This window comes from Panthera leo, chromosome A3, assembly GCF_018350215.1.
Source record: "Panthera leo isolate Ple1 chromosome A3, P.leo_Ple1_pat1.1, whole genome shotgun sequence".
NCBI lineage: Eukaryota > Metazoa > Chordata > Mammalia > Carnivora > Felidae > Panthera > Panthera leo.
In genome coordinates this window covers 20037624-20060989 of record NC_056681.1, presented here as the reverse complement: position 1 = coordinate 20060989, position 23366 = coordinate 20037624, and the positions used below count along the sequence as shown (strand labels likewise).

Below are 23366 nucleotides of genomic sequence, written 5' to 3'. Positions count from 1 at the left end.
ATCACGACCTGAGCCAAAGTCGGATGCCTAGCCAACTGAGCCACCCAGGTGCCCCTTTTTATTTATTTATTCATTCATTCATTTATTTATTTATTTTTAATTTTTTAATGTTTATTTATTTTTGGGAGAGAGAGAGACAGTGTGAAGAATGTTTCTAAAAGAAACAAGAAGGGGGATTTTCTTTTTTTTTCTTTTCTTTTTCAATTTGTTTCCTCTGACAGGATACAAGGCAAACACCCAGTATGCTTGAGTTTTAAAAGGATATTTCCTTTGCCCCACTTTTTTTTTTAATTTGAAGAAGGGGGATTTTCTAACTCAAAATATAAAATATTTTAGAAATAATAACAGTTGTCTAGAATCACATATTACACTGCGAAATGCCGGGAAACGGGAGAAGGGACGAAAAAATAAAATGTGCTAAATTTCTTGACTAAAATAGGATGGAGTCAAAGGCTATTGTTTCTTCTTGACCTTGATAATTAGAGGAATATCAGATCAAGTATGTTATTTTGCAAAATTTTGTAGAAACAAAAAAACAGGATGATTCCTCCCAAATTACTGTAGGAGATTAAAGAAATCAGAGTTCAACTAGCAAAAGACAGGAAATAGAGGAAAATGGTAGGAAAGCATGAGATACAGAAAACATAAGATCGCAGAAGGAAGTGGGAATTTATCTTTTATGATGATAACTGTAAATGATTGTAAAACCACAATATTTAGAAACCACCGGTTCAGGTGAGAAACAAAAACACACCTCCTGGAAAAAACAATTTTTTTCCAATGTCTCATAAGATGTAAACACAGTATTTGGAAAATGTGTATCAGGAAAGTGCAAATAAGTACAACATAGATGTGTCAGTATTAATATCGGACAGAGTAGACTCCCGGGCGGAAAAAATATACAAAGAGGACAAGAGTGAACTTACTTGCAGTTAGATCCCGTTACGAACAAATAACTAATATTCTTTGCTAGTCTCAATGACTGAGTATTAAATAAATATGTAAATTAATCTTTTAGAAATTCAAAGGAAATGTTTTGTTTGGAATATATACATTACTCTCAACTAGACACATCATATAGACAAAATAAATAAGGAGGGAGAAGGCTTTATTAACGTGATACGAACACACAAACTTGTACGCTACACCTGATACACCTAAAGAATGAATAGTCATCTAGCCAGCTATGTTTCAAGAGTTTTCTCCTGCTGAATTTCAAGGAAGTCTTCCTCGGACTGGTTTAATTTTCCTTAGGGCATGGTTTTCATAAGAATGTGGATTATGTCTCTATTTTGTCCTCCCGTATGGTCACACTTCTCTGCTGACATTCTGGAGTCGGCACTATACATGTGTTCCCATACATGCAAGCACCCAGTCTTTTCTAGAAAGATTTGAAACTCCTTTTCTATAAATAAGGACCAGCTCTTCGGAGACTCATGGACTCTCTAGGTTCCCATTATACAAGTAAACTCTTGGGAATATTCACTGAATCTACCTTCACAGAAAGCTCTACCTTCACAGAAAACTGCCTTTTAATGTCTTGCTGTATTGAACAACTTTCCAAGACTTAACTCTTGCTCAGACTTTTAGAGGAACTCATTCGTATCACCCATGCTAGAGAAAAAAAACAAAAATATGTGAGGACGCAGAGTTGTCTCACACCAGCGAACTATCTGGTACATTGCTCACAAAGGATGAATTGGCTCTAATAGCAGGAGTAGAAACTGGCTGATGTCCAGATGGACACTTGCTAAATACATCTGGGTAAGTCCTCAAAATTGCAATCCTTGATTTTTTTGTCCTGACCACAATCGTCTTAAATACCTTTGGATTGTCAGACTGGTTATAAAACATTCTTTCTCTGGCTCCTTAGCCATATGCCAGAATTGGGAAAACTCACTAAGACTTCCCTACCCTGATCAGAATGCAGTATTTCTGATAAGCTTTGCAACGTGACTTCATCATCTATCATTCTTCTCCTCATCATCACCCTCCACTTCATCATGCTTCCTAAACTATCACAACTGGAATTATCAACCATGCAGAACACTGTGCATATATTATGTAACTTAATCTTACAATAATGTCCAACGTGGATGCCATTAAAACTTCCACGTTAGTGATGAAAAAATGGAGCTTTTCATGCCCAAAGCCACAGAATAAGTGCAGGGCAGAGCTGGTACTGTTAACACTCCTTTTTATCACAGAAACATCTCCCTTCTCCAGTGACCCTTCCTGTGGATTCTTATTCAGTCTCTAGTCGTGGGGATTCCCAGGTCATTTCAGGGATGTCTCCCTCTTTGACAGCTTCCAGAACGTTTGTAGCTTCTCCTTATTTCTGTTCTCCAATATCCTCAAGTGTTCAAGCACTAGTGAAAGAAATTATCCAGGCCCTCTCATTATATGCTCCTGGGAAACAGACCTAAAGCTAGGACATTCGGTGTTATCCTCGCTTACGGAGATTGGTGGGAATTTGTCTCACTTAAAGTCGTTTTCTTACAGTGTATCGTTACCACTTCCTAGGGGCAGGGGTAGCCAAATTCCACTTGAACGACTCACCATGCTATGTTCGATTCAAAATGGCCTCCCCTGTATATAGAAAACTATCTTCCTTGGGTCAAACTCATGAGCTTTTGAGCTCTTTGTCATTCATTCATTCACTCATTCACTCACTCATTTTTCCACACATGATTAGTGCGTGTGTTCTGTGGGTCAGGCTCTCTGTTGGGGTGCTGGATGAATATTAATAAGGCAGGCATCCTGGAAGGCCTCAGTGAATTGAGGATTTAGGGAAGAACCAACAGGCAAGCTAAGAGCTGCAACAGAACAGTTGCTCTAACAGGGCGATGGCCAGGTAGGAAGATAATCATAGGTTGGAATCCCACCCACGAGACTCCTTGGCGAACATCCTGCTTGTCAGGCTAACCCTCCAGGCATTTCCAGACAAGTCTGCATATTCAGGATGTACACACTTTAGGCTCCCACTCTGGGACCCTGCTAGGCTGGGAACAGTACCAGGATCCACTTGGTTGTGGTCCAAGAGGGAGGGTGGTGGAAGAGAAAGTTATAGATGTGGATCCCTATCCCTTCCCCTTGCCCTGGGACAGAGTGCTTACCTGTCCGCCCCTCACCTGTTAGGGCTAGGGTCGATGCAAGCTAGCATTAGAGAAAAGTGTTACTGGAAAGAAAAAAATAGGCAAAAGGGAGGCAGCAAACCTTTAGAAAAAAATACAGGGGAATATAGTCTGGGAAGAGGTAAATGTTAGCAGTTACCGGATTTGTTGGTCTTGTATGATATGTCTGCAGATTAGTAAGGAAGGTACATTTCCTTCAGGACCTCAAGCTTTGAGTGTCTTACCTGGCCTCTATTCTTCCCAGTGTGATATGGTCCCTAGAGTAGAAAATAGTGACAGCCATAGCTAATTTTTGGATTTGATGCTTGAGTGAGCACTTATGCTCCGGACCATGCTAATCATTTCCCCTGCATTATTGCATTGCATCCTAAAAATAACCCTGTGGGGAAGGTAGTATAGCATGTTTTTTTCATGGGGCAGAGGAGAATAGAAAAGAAAAGGAACTTACTCAAGGGTCCACAGTAAGAGGTGAAAGGAGAATGTGGAGTCCAGAGCTCTATGCTCTTAAGTACTGCATGCAACAGAGAAACACCATTCTGTACTATCAGTTACCAAATTTTATTTTTAAATTTCTAGTAACAGACTATACTGTACCTCTGTGTACTTCTAAGGGACTAACTAAAATGTCAAATAGAAACAAGGCGTCAGGATTGGGGCCTTCTACCGTGAGACATATTCTTGAAGGCGCATCTTCAAAAGGTTTTACTTCAGAGAAAACTTTAAGAATTATGGGGCGCCTGGGTGGCTCAGTCGATTGAGCATCTGACTTTGACTCAGGTCATGACCTTGTGGTTCATGAGTTCGAGCCCCGTGTCAGAGCCTACTTCAGATTCTGTCTCTCCCTCTCTCTCTCTGCCTTCCCGCCTCGTGTTCTGTCTCTCTCTCAAAAATAAACATTAAAAAAAAAAAAAAAGAATCGTAGTATAAGATGAGTATCTTAAACCACAAAAAGGCGAGGACACGTAAGTGTTGAGGTTTATTTCTTGTATTTAGGATGGAGATTCATCCCAGTGAGAAAATGGATACCTCTGTGGCATTGGCCATTCCTTAAGTCTAAATAAAGGCCCATAACGTGTCTTGTGCTACGGCAGGTGGGTGGCAGCCGCATGTCATGGTTAAGCTCAAATAATCTGGAACAGAACTGGCTGGATTGGAATCCTGGCACTCCCACCGAATGACTGACTGTGTGAAATTGGGAAACCCTCTTCAATGTTCCTTCCATACTGTCAATTGGAGGCAATGCTAGTATTTGCAGGGTGGTGACGAATTAAGAACAAGACTGTTTCCCACAATTATTAGGCATGTGTTAATTACCAGGACACAGAGCCAGCTATTAGACAGGACATGAATGTGAACAAGCAGATACCAGGATGTAGGCGGAAGAGAGAAGGAGGGCTTTGACACAGCCACGTGCAAGGTTTAAAGAGAGGTCTCCCAGATCCTGGGTGGCTCAGTCGGTGGAGCGTCCAACTTCAGCTCAGGTCATGATCTCACGGTTTGCGGGTTCGAGCCCCGCGTCGGGCTCGAGCCCCGCTTCGGGCTCCGTGCCGACAGCTCGGAGCCTGGAGCCTGCTTCGGATTCTGGGTCTCCTCTTTCTCTGCTCCTCCCCCACTCTCCCCCACTCTATCCCTCTTGCTCTCTCTCAAAAATAAATAATAATAAGCATTTAAAAAAAAAAGAAAGAAAAGAAGGTCTCAGAGGGAAGGGAGTGTGGCACTGAGTCCACAGGTGCAAAGATACACAGATGTGTTCCTGATAGCAAGGTGGAGAAGGGTACTGTCGTCAAAGGGAGCAGCTACGGAAATGAGGTCATGGCCGAGCAAGGCCGTCTTAGAAAACTGCAAAAGGAGAGGTGTGCCTGGGTTTAGAATCTTAGCGGGTGCCTTGTTGGAAAGCCAGCCTATAGAAGATGGTACCACGGAGAAGGATCTTGAGGCCACACTGAGTTGTTCAGATTTCACCCTGTGGGAAATAGGGATCTGTGAGAAAGCTCCAAGAACAATAAATCATATTCTTGTTTGTCTCTGTTTTTTTTTGTTCCAAATATCGCTTTCTTACTTTATTAAAAAATAAATTTAAAAAAATGGAAAAAAACTTTTAAAAATGTCCTTCCATCAAGGGAAATCTTATATAATTATTATAAGCATACTAATCTACAGAAAAATTATAAATGATTATTTTTTACTTATGTTTCAGAGAGAGAGAGAGAGAGCTAAGCAGGGGAGGGGCAGAGAGAGAGGGAGACACAGAATCTGAAGCAGGCTCCAGGCTCTGAGCTGTCAGCACAGAGCCCGATGCACAACTTGAACCCACAAGTCATGAGATCATGACCTGAGCCGAAGTCGGACGCTTAACTGACTGAGCCACCCAGGGGCTCCTATAAATAATATTTCTAAATTACCTAAAGTCCCACAACCTTGAGAAAACGACCACTAATATTTCACTGAAGAACTTTCTGAAAGCACACAATTTCAATGAACTAATATTTTATACATGTTTTGGTCAATAATCTATGTGACTAGCTTTTCATGTCAATAAATAAAGGCATCCATGAGCATTTTAATGATGGCACAGTTTTCTATTTTATGGGGGTGAGGCAGTTCATTTACCCAGTCCTTACTGATGACAAAGCCCTTCTAATTTCTGAACATTACAAACAGCACTTCCACAAACAGTTTGAACCCGATGCAACAAAACCATCAAGTACCAGAGAGATCGGAAAACATCATAGATTCTTGAAAATTAAAACAAACAGACTTCAGGCTGCTACAGAATGAGAAGGGAACGCCATGCCCAGCACCTTGGCTTGGAGGTTGATTTTAGTCAGTAATTCAATTCTTAATCTCATATTTATTGGGCATCCACAATGCATCTCGTCCTCCTCTGATAATGGGATGCAATGGAGAACAAGTCAGAGAATGTCACTTTTATTACAGCATAGAAGCTAACAGGGGAGATAGATTATAAACTTATAAACAAACGACGTATTAGATATCCGGGAGCACTACATGAGGAATCAACACGGGATGGTATGAGACAGAATCATCCACTTTAGTTGGATCATCTGGGAAGGCTTCTTCAAGGAGCGGTCATTAAGGCTGGTAAATGAATGGCCAAAGGATGGAGGCAGGGGAAGATCAGGAAAGGGGAATTCAGGGAAGCGGCTGATGCAAAGGTCTAAGAGGGAAATGAGCTTAGCAGGTTCACGGCAGACAAAGATCAACAGGCCAATGGAGCTTGTACATTTTCAACAACAAGGAAGGTGCCATGAGGTGGGAAGCACCGACCACGGGCTGGGAGCACCTTGCAGACCATGCTCCAGTTCCGATGTTACCCTTCCTGAACATGGGGAGCCACTGGAGAGTTGCAGCCAGACAAGAAGCTTGATCTGTGATTTTAAAAGACCCCTACGGCTTTCCAAAACTATCAGCTTCTTAAGCATAAGTTGTTGTCTTCTGTGGCTCTGCATTCACAAGACCAAGAGAACCCTTGGCACACGGTAGGTGTTACATCAGCTTTATGAAGAATCAACAATGTAGGGATTGTTGTACAATGTACAGAATCCAATGTAGGGATTCATTTACTGGTCCCACAATATTTGTTAAGTATTTAAAGGTACTGTACTAGGTACATGGATATAGTAAAAAAAAAAAAAAAAAAGAGAGAGAGAGAGAGAGAGAGAGACTTAGTTTTACCCTCAAGGCCAAACAGACCTGAAATGAATAAACACATGTGTGGTCATTTGACTTCAATTGGAAATTGGAAATTTATCTTTATTGGAAGAAAGGGAATGTCTTTTCTTGATGCTGTAGCCTATGATCTCTTTATTTTCAGGCTGGAGACAGCCATAGCTGGTTGTCTCTTTTTTTCCTTTTTAAGGAAAAAGCCAAGTCTTCCACTTTTCCAGAAAGTGGGAGAGAAAAGAGAGATTTAGAGGAAAGGGTAATTAGTTGATGTTGGGATGTGTTGACTTCTCGGTGCCTTTGGCCCCGTGGGTGCAGATGAGCAGTGGACGTTGGACATGGTAAGTGGAGCTCACGAGAGGTGGAGATGGGGTCATGGCTTTGGTGGTTACCAAATAATACGTAGAGGAAAATGCAGGGTGTGAAATAATCGCCATAATTTGCCCTCTCTGTCCCAGTATGATACACTACACCTTCCCAGTTTCCCCAGAGAACTATCACACCAGAGTGGCATCACCAGTAGAATATTCGTGAGCAAATTACCCAAATTCTTGGAGCTTCAGTCTCCTCATCAGTAAAATGCGGATAACCACAGGCACCTATTCCATACAGTTGATGAAATGCTTTAATATATTTACAGCCCTTGAGTGATATTAAAGGCTTAATTAGATACTACCCAATATCTTTATTATGTCCAATTGAAAATATTTATTACAAGGCTGCGACTCCTTCTAGACCACCATTTGTTGTGATCATCTGTAGGTTACCAAAGGCAACCACAGTATTTAAAAAAAAATGTGCCTGATAAAATGTTCTTTGGATTAATCTTGCTGGATTAATCACTGCTTATCTATAGTCTAGGAGAGCCCTTAATTATTGAGGACATTATGTACCAAAAGAGCGTGAAAGTGTGGATGGTATGTTATTCTGTCTTGTTCCAGCATATTAGGGCCGTTGGGATCCAATACACCCTTCCAACAGGAGGGCTCAGGTTGAGGTTTGGGGCATTTGGCTGAATCAGGTATTATCCGTGGGTTTACAGACAGATGGAGTCCCCCATGCAAAGTGTTTCCAAGCAGGCCGATGCACCATCGGCATCACAGTCCTGTGGGTCAGATGCTTATTGAAACTCCTTGACCTCAGCCCTGACTCACCGGTTCGCAGCTTATTGGTGACGGGTGAGGCAGAGAATAGCTTGCCTGGAACTACCTCAACGGTGGCTCCCAGCATGTGCCGTAAAATTTTAAAAACAGAGGAAATCAAAGAGAGAGAGGAAAAAAAAAAGCGTATTTATATTCTTGCTGATGGAAATTATTTCTAGAGGTCATGACATAGGCTGGGTCTGTGAGATCCTGGAATCAATGTTTGTCTTCGTGGAGCTGAGTGTTTCTTTTCTGAGAGGACATGGGAAGTGGGAAACAGACAATGCCTCTTGGTGGCAATCCGAGTTGGCAGGGAGCCCCTTCTTCTGGGCAAAACTTCTCTGGGGCCTACAGAGCCTTCTCTCAGCCTCGACCAACTCACCCAAGAGAGAGGTCCCGTCTCTTGCTATCTCTGAAGAGAGAGCCTACGATTGCTCTGACCCTTGGTCTCTGCCATTTACGGGGGCACGATTTCGTTGAATTCAAAAAGGATTTCTCTTTTCTATGTTTTTTCCCTCTTCCTCTCCTTTCCTAACTGAGTTTCTGCCAAGGCAAACGGGTACAAACCGACGCCATCAGGAAATCTCGAGATGGAGCCCAGTTCTCCCGAACACTTCATACCCGAGTGTGTTCTTTCCCTGAATCTGCATCCAACACTTAGCCAAGCATGGATTCCTATAAAAGCCTTGTGAAAAGAAAACACGGATCAAAGACACCTTCAAGGTGTTGTCGCGTTGAAAACCTCTGTGTGAGGGGTCAGTGGCCACCAGCAGCTCGAGGTCAGAACTTCCCCGACACCCTTCACACGGGGCCCTCCCGTAGGGTCCTTCCGCCAAGGAGGAGCTGTGCCCCCTCCCCAGCCTTGTGCCCCCCCGTGAGAAAGGACAAGAGCAGCCCCACCAGAGGCCCTTTCCCTTGGCAACGCTCTGTGTCAGCAAAGCGTCTCCAGCAAGCATTTCCGTGGGAAGGCCTTCCATCTGGAGCTTGGCAGAGAGGGGAGATTTCCTTTGAGGTTGTGCCACCCTCTCCCTTCGGCTCTCCATAAGGTGCAGCTCGGAGGGGCCTTGTCTGACTTGAGGGCTGGTGCCGGCGTGTTTCACGGAGCCAGAAGGGCTCTTCTGACTCCCCTGCACAAGCCTGCGAGGCGCTGAGAGAAAGAATGGTATTCGTTCTGCCACCACCTCCCATCTCAGTGTGCAACAGGTCACAAGATGTGACAAGTTCATGCGCTAATTCCTTCCTTTTCAGTTAACAGAATAACACAGATGGGAACACTTACCCCGGGATCGGACGTAAACTGGAGCGGCAGGAGAAGGAGGACAGACACAGCCTGGCCCCCGCTCAGGATTCTGCTCGACAGAAATTGTTTTCAACAGCATCATCACCCGCAGCTGGGTAGCCCCAAGAAGCTACTCTCTGACAGGAAGGCGCAGGCCGCTGGCACGGGCCCTCGTCTCAACCCACCCATCCCGCAAAACGCTCCCAGCATGTTCAAGAAATAACAACACCAGGCAGCAACCCCATCGTCTCCCAGGAGTCTCTGGGTAGCAACGCCCAAGGCAGCAGTTCCAAAACCACCCCGTAGACTGTCTGCAAGATGATAAATGGAACATTAAAGGAAGAGGGATGTTGAGACAGCAGTGGTAGAGCCACGCACAGAACCGCGGGGATGCCTGCCGTCTGTCCTGGCCGCTGGGCACTCTGCATACTCAGGTACAGAACCGGCTTTCAGGGTCTTGTCCCTTACCAGGCTCTGACCTACATTTTTATCCCAAAGTGACAGAGATCCATTGGCGGTCAAACGGCTAGGGCTCTGAAGTCTAAGAGATGCCTTCAAATCCCAGGCTGCCACTCATGAGCCACATGTGTCGGGGCAAATTGATCCGGCTCTTCCTGAGCTTCTGTTTTCTCCCCTGCGAAACAAATTAGGAAACACTTTCCCCCTTTACTCAGCTGTTTAGGATCAAATAACATGTCCAGAGCTGGGACTGGGACCTACAAAGAGTAGCTACAGTTTATTGATGTATTTCACATGTGCCAAGCAATGTGCCCGACACTCTTATAAGTACATTTCTAATTAAACTTCACTGAAGCGCTCGGGGGCTTATGCTACCATCACCCTGGCACCGTATTGCCAACGAGGAAACCGGAAGTCAGGAACAAGATCCCACGAACCGCAAGTGACCAGCTGGTTTGAAACCACCTCTATCTATCTAGGCCTTCAGAGTCCAGATTCATAACCATATCGTAGGCACTTGGTAACAGTGGTGGTGATCACTGTCCTCGTCATCATCATGATGGCTAACCAAACCGTGAGGGGCCTCTATGCCTTGCTAGACAGCGTGCACGTCAATATTTTAGTGCCAGCTATAAGATGATGATATTAAAATAAATTATAAGGACTAACTCCAAACCTGGAAGAGAGCTACAAATTTGGGACATCAAGGAAGGAGAGAAAGACCATGCTTCTGGGAATTTGAGTGAGGTTAGGTCAAAATGAATCTTTGTGGACATTTGCCAATCACTTTCTGCTTGTAATCTCTTCATCCCTTTTTGTGGTAATAGCCTACCCTCCCTCCCGAGAAATAACCATTCTTCTATTCCATATGGCTCTGATGGGGATGACAAGTCACATTTTCCCACTGCACTAGACCACAGCATGGGCTGCCAGTAATAGGCCTTGTTCACGGAGATTAGTACAGAGGGTGAGCCTATGATCCCAAAGGATCCATCAAGTGAATTCCAGAGGATTTCATGTATTGATAACAGAAGAATGAAAATGTCTCCAACCTTTGCCATCGCAAGGCTGGCATGACGTAAGTGTGGAGCATTCTGTAGACATTTCTGTTTCTCATTTGTCCAAATAAACAGAGGAAGTCAGCTGTAGGAAGGAATGCAACCAACATAGGGAAAAGCAAAGGATACAGACAGAAGAAGAAGGAGGGGACGAACGAAGAGGAGGGGGAGAGGGAAAGGCAAAAGAGAAAAGGGGAGGAAGGAAAAGGAAAACGGAGAGGGTGGGGAGATAGCTATTTTTATCTCAGGATCACTTTGTGTCAAGATCAGTTCTAATCCAGGTTCCCATGTAGAGTTTCCATCATGTTACATGGGAGAATGCTGGTTCTCACCGTACGTATTGGCTATGTCAATGGTGAAGTCATGGGCATGTAAAGTTGCATCATCTAGGATGATCAACATTGTGGGGACTTTCAGAATTTCTAAGTCCCTGTCCCCAGAACAGTCTTTGCCTCTACTGGGTCATGTAGAAGCACATGTCAACTAAATTCCAGTTGGTTCTTTATTTTTAGTTGCATGATGTGATGGAAAGAGAATGAGCTTTGAAAACAGATAGATCTCATTTCAAGTATCAGCTTCACCAGAATGCATGATCTTGGACAATAACTTAGTCTCCACTTGCTCATCTCTAATTGGGACCCGGGTACTCGGGTGTGAAAATTGGGTTTGGGGGCAATTCAAATGCTCTAGAGTGGGGAAAAAAAAAGTGCCTTTGGCATAGTGCCCAGCCCATAGAATGTACTCTGAAAATAGTTCTTCTATTTCTGATAGTTCAGATCCACCCTTCCTTCACAAAGACCCTTCATGGGAACTGAGAATAGGTACCTGAGGTCTTTCTGGGAACGTTAAGGACCCTCCGTAATTCAGAATAATGTTTCTCGGTATGATGGGAGTTGTTTACGGTCATGCTATGTAAAATGTCAACAAAATATCTCAATCTCAACTCTCAGAATAAGTTGCAAAAATTAACAAGATATGTGAAGTGTCTAATTTGTTCACTAAATGAGCATAAATGAACAGTTACACTTCATACATCATTATCACTTCTCCCTGCCACTCTCTCCCTGAAGTAACAGGCTCACAGCTCCCATTGCCCCAGTTCCTGGGGTGGAGAAGGTGATGATGATCTTTGAGCCCTCTCGGACCTCAGGATATGTGTAGTGACAAGGACGGCAGGGTGGTCTCATGGCTTCACCAGTTACTGTCCCTCTGTAGCAGATTTGCTTGAAGAAGGGAAACAGCACATTGCTGGTGGTTTGGGGAATTTTGTAGTAGAGTTGTTTTTATGCCTTTCTTACTTCCGATCCTGTATAGCAGCATACTCTTAATTTTTTTTTGATTATTTATTTTGGGGAGAGAGAGAGCAGGGGAGGGGCAGAGAGAGAGAGAGAGAGAGGGAGACACAGAATCCAAGGCAGGCTCCAGGCTCTGAGCTGTCAGCACAGAGCTTGTCATGAAGCTGGAACCCACGAACCATGAGATCATGACCTGAGCTGAAGTCAGACGCTTAACCGACTGAGCCGCCCAGGAGCCCCTATAGCAGCATGTTCTGTAGGGATTGTCTCTGTCTCCTGTTCTTCCTTATCTTATCCTCCTCCTCTTCTTCTCTCTTCCTGCTCCTTCCTGCTGCCCCCTTCCTCTCTCTCTCTCTTTCTCTCTCTCTCTGTCCCCCCCCCCCTCTCTCTTTCATTTTTGGTCTTTGTGCCCCAGTTGTAGCAGACAAGGGGGACAGGACCAACGACTACAACTGAATAAGATACAGCCTTCTGCCTCAAAGAGCTCACAGTCTCTTTGAGGACACAGACTGAGAGCAGTTTGTGATCACTGTTTCTTTAGCTTGTAGCCAAGGAGGTGGAATCAAGACCCGTGCCAGAGTGCAGAGCTGACTTCTCAGCCTGGGAGAGGTGACATTAAAGCTATGCCTCACATGGTACCCAGATGCCTCCCTTTGTACCCCATGAGCCAGTTAAGAGGGAACTATCTTCCTATAAAAGCAGAGAGCCTAATGCCTGGCAGACCCTGGATGTAAATTTCAAACGCTGTGATTTAAGTAAAACTTATTTAAAGTGAAAGTTGTGGTCACACTGAAGATAAAACCCGTCTTTGTTTTTTGCCTTACAGAAGTTTATATGGAATTCCTTTCTTTCCCATTCTTGATGCCCATTGGGTGTAGGTATCCTTTTGGCTGACTCAGAACATTCATGGGGAAAATCAGAACCAGGGCCTGTTTCTTCTCCTGAAAACAGCTTCTCCTTTCAAATAAACCTGTGGGTAAAATGTTTACAAGTGTGATATTTCACACGTGGAGAAGAGGGCCACATTAATGGCATGAAAAGAGGTACCTGTCAGCTCATTCAAGCAACAGCCCTCATACTTCTGTGATTGGGAACGTGGATTCCATGAACTCAGGAAAGGGAAGGATGGAGTACAATGCAGGGTTCTAAGAAAAATTACAGCAAGAAAGAGCTTGGAGTGAGTCTCCAACTGAGTCCCAGTGTTTATGGAAGATGTTCATGCATCAATCGCCATTTTGAATCCAAAGGAAGTCCTTCCTTCCCAGCCATCTAGAGAAAATAAATTAATATCCAATTAGCATCTACTGTGTTTTGCAGGAAGAGGGTGGGGGGAGAGAGGGAGAGAGAGAGAGAGAGAGAGAGAGAGAGAATGTTCATTATTTACGGCATCCTAGATGAGAATCTACGGTGCAAATTCCATTGGCAAATCTGCTGTTGAGGTTTCTCATCTCTAGGAAGGGATTTTCCTTACTAAGCATTTCTCAGGTTTTTTTCCAGTCTCTGTTTTCTTAATTTCCTAATTTTACAAATTGTCCACAAGGGAACAGGGCTGAGAGGACAAAACCAACAGAGTGAGGCCGTGTGGGATTTGGTTGCCAAGACTCAAGAGGGTCCTGCTCTTACCGGAGCCTCAAGTCCAACAACAGTCTTAGTAACAAAACACAAACAGTTCCCTTGACGCTCATTTGAAGGGGGAGGGTTGGGTGTGGGAGCAAATGGCTCGTCTTCTAATAGGACTGAAAGCAAAATTCAAGTGAAGTCAATTAAGTCTACGAGCAAAGTAATTTTCACAGGACTTACCCAGCAGGGAGGAGCGGTCATATCGAAGATCGAACAGGGGAAACCGGAAGCATTTGCAACTGGACTCATCAGAACTCACAGGGGCGTTTTGGGATAGGATAGCAATGGTCTATTCAATGGAACTGTTCTGTCCTGGTGATTCTGGGGCTATGGAAACTCCTGTCCTTGTTCACTGGTGGAATAAAAGTGGTCTCTGTTATAGCCTCTAGGGTAGGGGGAGGCAATAAAATATTCAGGTTTGCCAGAATCGCGATGGAGACGGTGCAGTCCTGGCTTGTAAACAAGAGCCAAGGGGAGCCGGGAGGAGAGAACCCCAATTTGGGTTGAACGGGCACAGAGGGAAGACAACAGGGACCCAGCTGCCACTGCATCCCGTGGAGCACACCCGTGCAACTGAGGCACAGAAAGCAGGAGCAAGGCCAGCAGAGGTTTGCAAAAGGAGGCAGCTGGACTTTGTGCTGGGGTTTGCTGCGGTGTAGAGAACCCATTAGGTGATTCGTGATCATTTACCCGATGGCCTACATGTGCCTGGTGCCATGTCAGGGATGCAGTGCAGTCAGGAGAGGGAGTGAGACAAGCTAAGCAACAGTTCCACATAATGGAATGAGTAACATGAAAGGGAAGTGTAGAGGATGCTAAGTGAACGCCTAGTCAGGCTGTACCAGTGGGAAAGGACTCCTTCCTGCCCCGTCCTATCTAGTTTAGGCCATCGTCATTTCTTGCCCGGGCACCGTGGCAGTTCCACCCTGGTCTCTTCACATGCACTCATTCGTCTTTCCGGCACAGCTGATTTATGGTATGATTGCATCCCATATTACATGCCTACCTGCCCCCTTTAATAACATCCCACCACACTATAGGTGCAGTCAAGATTCTTTGATATGACCAGCATGGTTCTGCTGTATCTGCCTTATCTCTCCAAATTCATCCCACTCTATTCTATCAAGCCATCTGAAATGACAACACGCTGACGTCAGGATGCCTGCACAACACCTTGGCAAAGATGTGTATAAGAGAAAACTCAAGGTGGGCGTAGGAGAACAGTGTCCATGTTCTCTCTGAAAGCCACATTTTGAATGCTCTGAGAAGGACCAGTAGACAGAATTCTGTGATGGCCCTTCAAGATCTGTGGCCCCTGCTTTACACATATCTACTGCAAGTTATTCAGTCAAACACTAATTTAGGCGCTGCTGTGAAGAGATTTTGCAGATGGTATAATCGAGGTCCCATATCAACTGATCGAGAAATTATCCAATGAGCCTCACCTAGCCACAGGAGCCCTTTGAAAATAGAATGTTTCCTCCAGCATCACAGAAGAGGAAGTCAGAGATTTGCATGAGAAGTATTCAATGCGACACTGCTGGCTTAAGGTGGAGGGGTTCCGTGCAGCAGGGAATGTGGGCAGCCAAGAGTGGCCCCTGGCTCACAGCCAGCAAGGAAACAGGGATTTCATTCCAACAACCACAAGGAAATAAATTCTACCAACCACTGGTAAGCTTGGAAGAGGACCCAGAGCATCAAATGAGAAGAGGAGCCTCGCTGACTCTTTGACATCAGTTGAGCGAAACCCTGAACTAAGAATCCAGTCATGCTACACCAGACTTGTGACCCACGGAAACTATGAGATCATACATTTACGTCATTTTAAGCTGCTACCCAGGACTATAAAACTAATGGTTGATGCAAAAAGGAAATTCAACTTTCAAAAGTCCTGGCTATACTGGACTCAAGTGGGTATTTTCCTGATCATTTACCAATGCCTCTCTGTGAAGTTTTTTTAATCCAGATAATCACCTACAGCATTGAGTGGGCACACATCACCTACGGCCTTAGGAAAAGGGCAGGGATTATTTCTACCCTGGTTGCAACTTGCAGTTAGAAATCTGACCTCTTGAAATATTGGGACTTGACCCAGGAATAGAGAGAGAGAGGATGGTGGACATTTAGATGATCTTTGTGAACAGCTAGGATTGGGTAAATGGCAAGAATGAATCAAAGGCTAGCGTTGGAAGCATGCGTACTTCTTGCATATAGAATAACTAAATAAACGATTAACTGAATAACTAACTAACTCTTAAGTTCACTTCCAGATCACCTATTCCTCAAGTCTGTGAAATGAATTTGAAAACACTGGCATACGCTAGGGCCCTGAGTGCTTGTAGAGACTGGAGTGAGAGACGGCGGGACGTCCACAGCTATCTTTTGGCAGATAGCACACACGAAAGGCCTCCATTCTCATTAGAAGGGAACTGGGCTAGCATTGACACTTGACCTGTGGCATTGTTCTCCCAGTATACACAGTCTGAGTCAAGAAAACTCCTTGCCAAATGGGAATTGCTGGCCCCCTGCCCAATCACTAGGCCCTGCTTGTTTTAGAAAAATTTATTACCATAAAAAAGAGACAAATTGTAAAACTCAGACTTCAGTGTTGAAAAATTAATTAGGCCTTTGGCTCTCTCTTCTCAGCATTTGTAGAGAATTTCTTTGTATACTTAGCTGGTTCGTTGATGAGGGTTAAATATGTGTACCCGAGAGATTAACACTCTTATTGGAGCTATTTCAAGAGGGAAAGTGTGTTAGAACCAGAGCCCATTTAGTATTTCCAAAGAACATAGCAGGAGAAGTCAACTAAGTGAGCTTGGTGGTTGTTAGGAAGGGCTTCTTACCAGAGGCAGCTTTGGGATGGGGGAGGGACGGTCCACGTGTCAGGCTGGGGAGAGACAGGGCAATCTAGAGGTTATAGAAAGTATAAAGATGGCGGCATGGACGAGCATGGTGGACCCAAGAAACCAAAACCCAGATTCAGCATGCTTGGAGTAAAGACTCTAGCTAATGGCAAGAAAAGAGGATACAAATCTGGAGACGAAAATGGAAAGGTAGGTCTGAGTCAGAGCAGTAGTAGTCTTGATGCCTTCCCCGGGGATCTGGGTTTTAACCTATAAGCACCAACATGTTTTTACCAAGGGCATAGTATGATCGCTCTCATTTCTGAATATTATCTCTGAGAGTGGCAGTGTGGAAAATCAGAAAATGCCGTATGATATCCCATTTTCTGGCTTTGCTAATGTCATGAATTGGAATAAGAATGAAATTGGGGGTGAGGAATGCATTTAGTTAGCTTTTAGGCATGTCTGCATCGCACACGTGGGTATGTCCTGTTTCTGTGGCTCGGGAGCTAGATTACAAGGAGATTCAGACGGAAAAGCTGTTGCACTGAACAATGTGGAAACAGGAGCTTGCCTCGGGGAGCAGGTAGCAGGGTTGTTTTTCACCTCTGCAAATCAGGACTCACCTCGAGCCCATGCTGCATTGGCCAGTCACTCTTTTGCATTTTGTTAATAAAGTAAGTCACTCATTTATTTATCAGTTATCAAGTTTTTAACGAGAACCTGCTATAATGGGCACCATTCCAGCACCAAGACAAGGTGGACAAAGTCCTTAGGCCCCTAAAGACTCAGTCTTCAGAGAGATGAAGACAAATAACAAACCACTAAATCAGCAAATGCCAGAAAGTATAAGGGCTCTTTGGAAAACAGGTTACGGAGATCAAACGTTGTCCAGGTGATGGAAATTCCATTTAGGTAGATTGGCCAGGGAAATTTCCCGTGAGGAGATGACATTTGAGCAAAGACCTGCATGAGTCAAGGAGCGAGCCAAGTCAAGGTCTAAAAGATCTGAACCAGGGACATTCAAGGAGAAGAGAGAAGGTTACGCATAGCCAGAGTCAAGCGAATGAGACGCGGAGGACGAGACTATGAGAATCAGGTAGGCAACTGTGCAGGAAGGGGCTTGGGGCCAGGGCTGGTGAGTGTGGGTGACATGGGAAGCCATTAGTAGCTCCTAAACAAGTCAGTGGTGGCATCTAATGCGTATTTGGAACAAATATTGCTCAAACATTAGAGTTTTATTATTATTGGGGCTATTGTTATTATTATCACCATTCACTCTTTCACTCACATGCTCCTATATTCTAGAACCATGTTCTGAATGCTTTCTCCGTGCCAGGCATTGTGGTAAATACGATGAGCGCCGAAACTAGTAAGATGTGACTCCTTCCATCACTGGCTTGCAGGATTACAGGGACGTGTGCGTGGACCACACTTAGCACTGAAATATCTTCGATTCACTTCGGACCCAAACTCTTTATACCTCAGGTGCAGATGGTAAGATAATTTAAATATCAGGGATCTTGGCATGTTTTTGTCATCTGGTCAAGATCCCTCACTTTCTTTATTATTTGGTTTTATTCCCATTCCTCACTGTCATTCTAAGATCATTCACGTATATAGTTGGATTTTAGAAATTCCTCCAAAATGTGTTTTCCAGGTTTGTGGCAACTCTTTTTTTTTTTTCCTTCCAAAATACACATGCCGAGTCAGGAGTGAGAGTATAATGCATTAAATTTTGTGTGGAAACCAAGAATCTGTATTGATATATCCCAGTGCAGGACTTTTTGAAATGGGAGGCACTGAAGTCCAGTGGTATGCTAATACACCAACACTTCTAGGGAAGAAAAAGGTCCTGACTTGTAGTATTTGCTGATTCTCATGGTGTAAATATTCTCATCGTGACCAATTTCAAGCTGAGATTCAACAATCAGGTTGCAAAAGGCCCAAGTATTTAACGACTGTCTGGCCCGGTCCAGCATACTGTTGTATGGTTCCTTACCTTCCCCTGAAGGGTATAAGGAGGACACGGCCCTACTCATGACATCAGCCCATCCCCACTCAGTGTGTCATTCTTCCCAGATATCAGGAATCTTCGGCCTCCTTCCATAAAGTGAGATGGGTGTTCCAGAAACCCTGATACGCCCATCCAGAGGTGAGTGAGAGGCTGGCTTTTTCTTTTCAAGGATGGGTTAAGAAAGTTTCTCCTTAGGCCAGCTGGGAGCCCTGTTGTTGGAGTCTCCTGTGTGCACATGGTATAAGCCAACTGGTAAATCCTGACGCTGTGGACACATTTCAGCCAAATTAGAGGGATGGCTTGGGGCCGTTCTAAATATTGCCTCAGAAATGTCTACAATCCTTATGTTACGATGTTTACTGTAGCCATACCTGCTGTTGGTCACTGAAGAGCCTGGTTGGGCAGACAACCGGTCCCCCAAATATACAGGATACTTGGAGATAGACAGTCATTAAAATGAGGAGCTGAATCATTTCTTGAAGGTCTAACGGTGATTTCTTTTGAGTTACGCTTCCATGTAGGTTCTGACATCTTTTAAAAAATGTGTGTTCTTCCTCTTAAGGATATAAATGATCCATCATGCTGCTGAAAAGTGGAAATAATCATAATAATCATCATCATAATAAAAAATATGGATTGAATTGTGTCCCTTCAAAATTATATGTTGAAATCTTACCACCAATATGATGGTATTTGAAGGTGGGTCATTTGGGAGGTAATCAGGGTTAGATGTGGTCTCGAGGGTGGAGCCATGAACTGGTGGGATTAGTGCCCTGATAAGGAGAGACACCAGACAGCTTGCTCAATCTCTCTCCACTACTCTCTCTCCAGCTACAGAAGGTGGCCATCCGGAAGCCAGGAAGAGAACATGCCAGAAACCGTACTTGATCTTACAGGCTTTCATCTTGGACTTTCCAGCCTCCAAAACCGGGAGAAAAGAAATTTCTGGTGTTGAAGCCACCCACCCGAGGTGTTTTTTAATGCCAGCCTGAGCAGACTACTATTTCTACTAACATTGCTACTGTGGCTAATAATAAGAAGTTAAGCACCCTACACGCATACTCTCCTGTAGTCCTCACGATAACCTGTTAGGCTGGCTTTCGTATTTCCCTCACGAGTGAAGAAATAAGAGAAGTTAAGGAACACAGGAAAGGCCATCCAAGACGGTAAGTAAGTGACAGCTGGGTTGGAGCCCAGACTACGTGTGCCTGGAGTGCCCACTCTTCCCCGCTAGGCTGTAATGCTTCCCAAAGGTCACTACATACAGGCTTGGTATAGAGGGGGGCTCGGAATACATCTGTGGAATGTTTGGAAATGAAGGGTGGATGGTTAACCTTCCAGGACAGGAAACCGAGTTTGGAACACGTAGAGTTTTGTAAGCGCTCAACAGGGTGGAAGACCATGCCGATGAAGTCACAGCAGAATTCTCTGCTATGAACCTCAAAAATTTAGTTCTTTCTTGGAAACGCGGGGGGAAAAGGAGTGTAAGCCTAAGGTAATTTTCCTTTTATACTGTTACACTTGTCAGGGTGCCAGCGTCCACATATTTCCCCCAGGGATGAAATTGCAATGCCTAATTTTCATGATTGTGTGATGATTACAGAATTAAGTGCTGAGGGAAGAATCGCAAAGTGCAAAGAAGTCTGCATGCCTTTCCAACTGGTTAAAGGCAGGCTTGATGCTTTCTCTTATTTGCAGGAGACTTCCTACATATGGGTTTTCTTCACATTCCTGCTGTGTGGACTATTTATCTCCGGATCATCATACAGATCCTGACTGGCTGCGACCTGTGTCTTTAGGAAGAAACACTTGTAAATGCATCGCCACCATTTAAAATGCAGTCTATCCCAGTTGCACTGAAAATAGCAGGGAAGTTTCACACTGAAGATCAGTTAACTTTGGTACAATGGTATTAGTGTTCGGGATTTAAAAAAAATACGCACTTTTCCACTACCAAGAACTTTTCCCAATGATTAGATAGGGTTTTCTGCATAAGAAAACTTGGGACAGTGTGAAAACGAGCTTTTCGTTATACGTATAAATGCAATTCTCATACAAAGTTTAACTGTCCAAATCATTTATTTGTTCATGACACGTAAAGGAGAAAGCAGTAATGGGAGAGAAAAATCAGGTCCTGACTGCATCAGTTTAATCCAGAGGAGTTATTTTTGATTAAAAAAAAAAAAAAGAAAAAGCTAGAGAAAGAGAATTGCGGACGTAGAATTCATCCCTGCTCGTTCATTTTCCATTTTAGTGGGCTGCAGCCAGACCTGTGAGGAGTGTTGCCAAAGCCAGCAAGAGGTGTCCGGGGCTCACTCTGGGGGCTGACCGAGTTGTGCCCTTGCTGACCACAGTTGAAGCAGATGGAAAGGACCGGCGTGTTCTGATGGAGTTCTCTGTTCCCCTCTGGGGCCGGTGGGAGGAGGCACATCCATTTGTCCTGTTTTACAACTGCAATGCCTTTCCCTCTTAAAAGGAAGAGATTGCCACATGCTATCTGCCCCACCATTAGTCAAGCCGTGGAAAGAACTCAATAAGGGCTAAGAAGTACAATGCCCAAAGGGACACCATCAATCCCTTATTACCACAACTTCCTCATTCTTGAGTTGTTTATATTGATTTATCTTTTGCTCAGGTAGAGTGACTTAGAGTAATTTTCTCAGCAAGAGAACACGGATTGCCTCTGTTCTGAGCCCATGCCTGTCTGAGAATGTTTTTCATCTGCCCTCACGGAGTAATTGGGTATGGGATATTGGGGCCATTATCTTTTCCCCTCAAAACTCTGCGGTTGGTTTATTCAGACACTTGTGTGGCGGGTATCCAACTATCAAGCTACCATGACTCGGGGTCTATTTAAATCAAGCTACCTTTTATTCCCATTTCCACGTAGGATGTATGCTTTATATTTGAATTACCAGTATGTTACCTGAGCTTTACTCTGTTGTTAACTTTTTTTTTTTACAAGGATTAATGAATTATTGTAGTCAGCAGCCTTCTTTTACTTAAGAATGTCTTCTAATATTCCTTTAAATATTACTTCTGATGGGTCTTATATGCATAGTTTATTTATATTCACATCTCTCTCTCTCTCACACACACACCATAGATTTTATATATATATATATATACCCTATACTGCACTAGGCTCCTTAGTGTTTGTTTGCATCTAAATTTCAAAGTCCCCTTTCCCTTTTGTCTCTTCCAATATAGGTAATTTTTTATCATAAAATCTATTATTTACCACTTTTACCATGGGTCCTTAATGCAAAGATCAAGCAAATAATGCATCTTTTAATCTTCCCCCTCAACTATCTTTTCTGTCTTTTGATCAATTTACTTAATGTATGCTTATTTTGATTTCCTAGATTTCACACCTTATAGAACATTAAACAGAAATATTCTAAAATTTCTATTTTGGAGAGTTCTTATCTAATTCTTGGGGATCAGTAAGATGTGGAGGTTTGTTCTTGAGCCCATCTGGAGAGGCTCCCCCCACCCCGCCCCTGCCCTGCCCACGATTGGATTTGCCTTCACAGGAGACTGGAAGAGAAGCTGTACTTTTTCCTGTGTCCTTCTCTCTGGTATAGTCTCCCCTGGGCTCGCTCTTGATACTTGTACAATTTCTGAGTTTTTATATAACCCATAAAATGTTGTTAGCATAGAAAAGGCAGACTCCAATCATCCCTCTAAGGTTTTGTTTTGTTTTATTTTCTAGTTGCAAATATAATCTTGGACTCCCTTCAAAGAAATTTACTGACATGAAGAAGCCCTGTGTTCCAGGGTATGAACCTCAGAAATAATCTTTCAGAGGAGAGATGTTTTCTATAATAAAACACTAAGTAGCAAACCATTCAAGATGCTAGCTGCCTCCTTGGCATTACAGGCATAAACCTGCCTCATTAAAAAAAAAAAAAAGCCCCTTCTACTGAGCTGCACCCCTAGTCTGGGGCCCTGTAGCTGTTGGTGTAGAATATAATGAGATTATCACACATTTGTTGATTTGTCTCAGCCTTGTCTGACGTTGAACCGCATGCTGTATAAATGAATGTGTGCTAGCAGGTTAGAATGTAGTTTTAATAACGGTAGGACTTGTGGTGGTGTTTCCCTCCTGCTTTTTATGTAGGTAATGGCTCCAAGATGCTTCCTTGGCTTGTTTCAATTGTTTGGAAATTTACCTACTCTGTCCTTCACCTCTAAGTTTTGATCATCCACCTAGGTGATACCCCTTGTCATGCTCCACCCGACAGACGGTGAACATTAATCTCTCAGTCAACAGCCTGTATTATATTTTTAGATGGATTTTTACAGCCATCAGGACCCATTGACTTCTGAGTACCTACTTTGTGCAAAGCTTGAGAATTTAGATCTTCTGACACCTAACCAAGAAAGCTTTCAGTAAGTCATGTTTAGGAAGAAGTTAGCAATCACCATGTTTTCTGTTTCTGGAAAACCGGGTGTTACTTGGTCAGAGATTTTTAAATTGACCTAAGCTTCTTTATATAATGTTTAAAGACTTTGTTACAAAGAAAACATATGAATGCCTACCTAGCTCTTGGAAGCGTGGGGTCCTAGAGAAAATTCTTTCTCTCTTGCTGCAGTTCAAGGCGGGATACATTGATAGCCAGAGGGGATCTGGCTGTGACCCAAATCCATTCCTCTGACTTTAAATGCAGAGAGGACACACTCAACTTCCAATGGCCCATCCAACAATGATGAGACCATGGCTGACGGGAATTATCTCAAATTTGTCAGGAATGAGCACACACTTGCTAATGGCCTATTTCCTTCCCCCACATGCATCCCTGCAGAGGAAGAAGGCAAGAGAGAGCGGG

At 43.8% G+C, this 23366-nt stretch overlaps 1 long non-coding RNA gene and 1 other non-coding gene across 4 annotated transcripts in view; both read right to left on the bottom strand.

Annotated features, from left to right (window-relative positions):
* Window positions 1–203: 203 nt before the first annotated feature.
* Window positions 204–334, bottom strand: LOC122216758. Its single transcript, XR_006201100.1, has one exon. It is a non-coding gene; the product is annotated as a small nucleolar RNA SNORA27 (small nucleolar RNA).
* A 12287-nt stretch (window positions 335–12621) lies between these two features.
* Window positions 12622–23366, bottom strand: part of LOC122215540 — a 32568-nt gene continuing 21823 nt past the window's right edge. For 2 of the 3 annotated variants that reach the window (XR_006200430.1, XR_006200431.1), the window contains 2 exons: window positions 13852–14023; window positions 12622–13320 (listed from right to left, as the gene is read on the bottom strand). This is a non-coding gene — a long non-coding RNA (uncharacterized LOC122215540). The remainder of the gene's footprint in view (window positions 13321–13851; window positions 14024–23366) is intronic. The other variant, XR_006200432.1, reaches the window with a different exon arrangement.